Raw genomic sequence first — 5,916 nt, 5'->3', positions numbered from 1 at the left:
AAGTGCTTACCTAGAGGGGACAAGAAAATAATGAAGATTTGAGCATTGACAAAAATTCCACCATTTTGTACAATGTCTAAAACCTCTAGCATGGAGAAGGTGGTCCTCACAAAGCACAAAAAGCTTCTACACTTATTCCATGAAGCGTGTGGTGGAGCAATCTACATAGTTGCTACTTTGAGTGAGCTTGGCAAGGTATTTCATCCACTTCTCTTGCAAGAAAAGTTGAAGGGTAAGTGCCTTGTGTTTGAGTCAAAGAAACCACTCTTGCTTGCATCATCTGAAGGCCCTTGTATTTGCCATCAAAGAAAACAATGAAACATTGAGTTTCTTTGCTTAGGGTCTACAGAAATGTTTTTTGTACTAGTCACTCTTAGTTAAGCATGTTATAGCATTTTTTTTAAAACATAAACTATTTTACTTCATTTGAATAATTCTAGATTTATTAAATAAATGTGTAGTGTATATGCATGTGACAATAATGTGACCTACTAATATGTATTTACATGCAATATTGCATAGTACATTTGCATACAATAATATAATCACTACCGACATTAAAAGCGACGAAAATGTAAATAATAAAATTTTCCTCCATCGTCGCAAAAAGCGTCGTTATTGGTGATGCCATAGAACAGTCGGTATCAGCGTCGCTATCAACGTCGGTATTGGCATCGATATCAGCGTCGCATTGCCGACGCCAATAATGATGTGATCAGTAAATTTGCGACACTAATAGCGACGGTAACAGGGGAAAAAAATTTTGTGACACACATAGCACTATGTGCTTTATTTGAGCCATACAAAATAGTTTTTGCACTATGTACAATGCTCTTGCAAACAAAAACAAAGTATACTGAAATCATAACACTGATACATGAAATAAATACATGATCGCATAATAAGCGATTGGTACAATCATGGCAAGATATCACTAATACATAGAAAATGTCTACACAGATCAGGCGACCAAAAAATAAAGGTATGTGAGCTCCAGGGATCCAAGGGCAAACTACATATCCTCGCCCTCCGAAAGCTCGTCCTACCGCGAAGGAGCATCAAACGAACTCTACAAAAAAAAAAACAACAACACATCAATCCACCATACAATAATGCATTCTAATTAAACATGGTAACTACGGACAAGAAAGATGAGTGACTTACAGGGCTGCCGCGTCTACACAATCGATCGATCAATGAAGTGAGACCGTGCCTCTCTGCATATCGAGTCTCAAGGCCAGCCGGATCGCTATTTGTAATGAAGTGCTGCAAATAAAATAAAATGCTAACTGTTAGAAACATGATTGTCAGTACAAAGGATATTGCAAAAAAATAAACAAGCAAAACAAAAGAAAAACTTACAAAGTCCTCCAAATATGTCATGTGGCCGCCACTCCCAAGATGATAGACCACTCGGCCTCGAGTCGTGCCCTCACCCGCCTTGCGCTGCTGACTCCAACATCCTGGAGAATATGTAGCCTCCTCCCTCAGTCGGCGCCAGTTGTCCGCATCTAACCACTCGGGCTTTGCAATCCCACTCTTGATTGCCTTGCATGCGTCGGATCGTCTGTGTGACATATATGCACGCATGCAATCCATCATCCAACCCGTAGAAAATCTATCTACTGAGGCTAGAACCCAAAACTCCTCATGCAAGGATGCTACTATGTAGTCCTTGCTCCCCCTCGGTATGTTTTTCCAATGATCTAAGACGTTGTGCCGAAATACTTGTTGGCACAACTCTCTCATGCGAGCCATCACCCTCCTCCCCTCATCATTCATGATGATGGCTCCTGACCTATCATCAACTAGATATTCATATCCCCCTAGGGTCTGCCTAAGATGGGTCCTCTCCCATCTGTGTCCATGCTCCTGGGCATATCTAGGAGAGCCTATGCATCCGGTGTACCGACCGGGGTAATATCTCTTGAAGTGGCACCTAGAGGGGTGCCATCTGCTGACGGCTGCTGGAGTAACTAGATTAGACATCCCCACATGTGTGAAAAATCCTGGAGGTGACACAACTCCAACTGAACGACGAGATGGAGACACCGCATCCGTGCCTCCATAGCCTCCACCTAAGCCTGAGCCACGCTCCCTGGAACCGCCACGAGAGCGAGGAGTCACACCTGTATCCCGTGTTGACCACGGGCTCACTGCCTCCGTATCTCTACAGCATCCCCCTGACCTTGAAGCACTCCCTCCCTCTGGCCCAAGTCTGGAGCATCGAGCTCGTCTGCTCGAAGCTGAAGCATTCGATCGCGCTGAAGTAGATCTAGCAGAGCACCCTGACAAAGACCGAGATAACTCTTGGTCTACCATATCTTTGAATCTCGCAATTTGGTCTGGAGACATGCATGTGAAGATATCCTGTAACTCCTCATCGCTCATCCCTAGACTCATCTTGAAAATGTCACCTGCGCAGATAAAAAATGATGTTAGAATAATCAATTTAAATCATACAAAGCACAGTAATATAAATCCTTTTTAAAAAAATATCACTTAAAATGCATATCTTATGTATCCTTATAAGCGATTGATCAATGAATTGAGTAAGTGGATGCTCCAAGTATGAAGTATCCTATGGTTCCATGTCAATCTCCTGACACAACTCCATATACACTGGAAGATCGATAGACATGTCACCACAAAAGGATGAGTCCACCTCGTTCTCAAAGAATTCTTGGACTCCTGTATTTCCATCATTGTTAGCCGATGCTAGCTCCAAGCTTTTGAGGCCTCCACCCCTTGCAATATCGACCCCTCTATTTACATATTGTCTTCATCTATGCTCAGAACATCGCTTTGATCATATACTCTCACACTTCAGGGAGTTGAAGGTATAGCATACCACCATCGAGGTTGTCGGGGGTTTGGATAGAAGATTACCTATTCACAAACACGTACAAGAGATTTTAAACCATTGTGACATGTACCATGTCGTAATACAATTAACAAACAAATGAGTCCATGCACCTGTTCACAATGGGCTGGTAACACAAAGGTGTCACGCAAATCCGTCCTTTTTTTTTAGGAATCTATTTCGAGAAATTTAGATGGACCTCGTCGAATTGTTGCTCCAGCTCCTCCAAGTACCACTTTGAACCATTGCACATCGAATAGTATCATGGAGAAGCTATGGTAATCCACCATAACAATACTTTGCAAGTTTCCAAAATACTCCATCTCATCTACAACCGTGTTTGGATCCGTTGCTCGTCGCCGGCTCTCTTGCTCGAACCTTGCCATGATACCACAGTCCATTGTGGAGCGCATTTTGTCAATATACTCCACGCGAAAATGCCGTCCACGTGACCACGCTACACTATATATTTTGTTATGTACATTGAAACACTCAAATTAGATGTCGTATATAAAATATAGATACGAAAAATCCTAAACACCTCATCACCTTTGAACTACATCCCCTCGAGAATTCCCACTCCTCCATTGAGACCTCTGTCCCTTCGCGAACCACTGCGGTCAAAGCTCCATGCAACCATCGCATTGACATGAACCGCGGCATCTCCTCCATGCCCTCGGGATATCGAATTGGTCGATGACGCATACTATGCCGGAATTCAAATCGCGCTTCCTCTCGATCTTGCCTAGCGATCTGGTACTTGGCGAGCCACGTCTCCATAGAGGCATCGTGCAACATACAAAAGTGATTCACCTTCTCCTCCATTGAGGCATCCATTCTTTTTTCTACCCCATTTTCAACCACCACATCTCCAGTCAGTCTATCATCGTCCTTCAGCGACCATAGCATTTCGTTGTCTGGATCCACCGTTGGTAGCCATTGTGAAATATGCACTAGTGTCTCAGACACTAACCAACCTTCAGCCATGCTACCTTTTGGCCGAGCTCGTTGTCGCACAAAGCCTTTCGGGGTTTTCATGAAGCGCTCCAAGAAGAACATCCATCTCGTATGGACAAGTCCAGCAATCTCCACTTCATCTACAAGATGCACAAGAAGGTGGATTTGTATCGTGAGCATGCTGGTGGGCAGGTATTTCTCCAGAGACAGACCATCTCCACTACTCCCAGCCTCGCGGATTCAATAGAGGACGTCTTAATCTCCTTCTGTGAGATCCATTGTACCAAAGTCGACAACCTGTAAATGGCCCTGTGTATTTCTGGAGTAAGACATCCTACGATCGTGATCGATAGTACAAACTGCCACAAATGAGAAAGCATTATGAATAATGGCTACACTCCAAATAGCAAAATGCGCACGCCAATTACAATTCATTCGTAGTACAAACCTAACATATCTTATGCCAGTCATGGGATTTTAGCCCTGATAATTGGTCGTCTTTAGCAAATGTAGACTTGAGAGAACGCATCATACCCGTCGGAGTGTGGATAGACTTGACTACTTGCTTCACAATGCTCTCTTCTTTAGCAGATAAAACCCAAGGAGCGCGAGGTAGCTGCACGTGACTATCAGCACTCAACTGCGGCCAAAGCGCCTCCATCTTACCTACCTCCTTCAAATCCATTTGTACCCCTATAGTGTCTCTCTTTCCTGTGATGTGGTCTCATAGCAAGCTGCCCACATTCTTGAAAATATGCATGGGATCCAACAAGTGGTTAACCTATAAGTGAATCCAATATGGCAACTCGTAGAAAATTGAGAACCACCGCATTCCGTTTGGATGTGACTCCGCGTGGACCATTTTCAGCTCGTACCAGCTTGTGGCATTCATACATGTTGAAGGTCATCCAAGAAAACCTTCCCTGAGTTCATGATCCTCTGGCAAGAAAGCGGTGTGTCCTTAATATACCATCTTCTTCATGGTTCATGACCTTCGGGAGTCTAACTGTGGCCCACACAATGGACATGCATGATAACCTGAGGTAACCAGACCTGTTCCAACACCACGACCCAGTGAATACAAGCTTGAACAAGATAAAATATAGATATTACCAACAAGAACGGAGGCCTGTTCACCTAAGCATTCTTCGAATCCCAAAAAGTCATGCATCATCCACATGAGAATGACTCGAATATTGGCTGACCGCCGACCATCGCGCCTGCTCATATCTTGCACGATGACCCCCTCCTTCCGTCTCTCTTTTTTTTTTCTTTCTTAAATTGTTATCCTCTCCTTCTATCTCTCTCTTTTTTTTTATTTCTTAAATTGTTATCCTCTCCTTCCATCTCTCTCTCTTTTTCTATGTTATGACTACGATCACGACCACAACCACGACCATGACCACTATGACCACGACGACCACGACTATGACTACGACCATGACCACGGCCACAACCACGACCACGACCACTATGACCACGACCATAACCATGACTACGACTACGACCATCACTACCACCACCACCACCACCACCACCACCACCACCACTATGACTATGACTATGACTACGACGACAACTACAACCACGACTATGACTACGACTACGACCACGGCCATGACCACGACTACGACGACCACAACCACGACCCACGACCACGACCACGACTATGACCACGACCACGACCACAACTACGACGACCATGACCACGACTATGACCATGACCATGACCATGACCACGACCATGACCACCATGACCACGACTACGAATATAATTATGACTATGACCACGACCACGACCACGACTACGACTACGACTACGACTACGACGACCACGACCACGACCACAACCACGACGACCATGACTATGGGTAGGTTGTACTCACTAAGAATAGGATTGGTGATTCACCTCATCTTCTCTCCATCATCAATAGAATTCTCCTTTACCATTTACAACTCACCCATCTTCTCTCCACACTATTGCACACTACAATCTCTATAAGGGCATGAGATTGGAATCTCCACAGATACCAAAGCATGATCTCTAGCTTGATGGTTGCATATATAGTACTACTACTCATGGAATAAACCTTAAA

Source organism: Lygodium microphyllum, chromosome 17, assembly GCF_053477565.2.
Source record: "Lygodium microphyllum isolate KBCC chromosome 17, Lygodium_microphyllum_v1.1.10, whole genome shotgun sequence".
Taxonomy (NCBI): domain Eukaryota; kingdom Viridiplantae; phylum Streptophyta; class Polypodiopsida; order Schizaeales; family Lygodiaceae; genus Lygodium; species Lygodium microphyllum.
The sequence above is the reverse complement of the archived record's forward strand: the minus strand, read 5'-3'. Positions refer to the sequence as shown.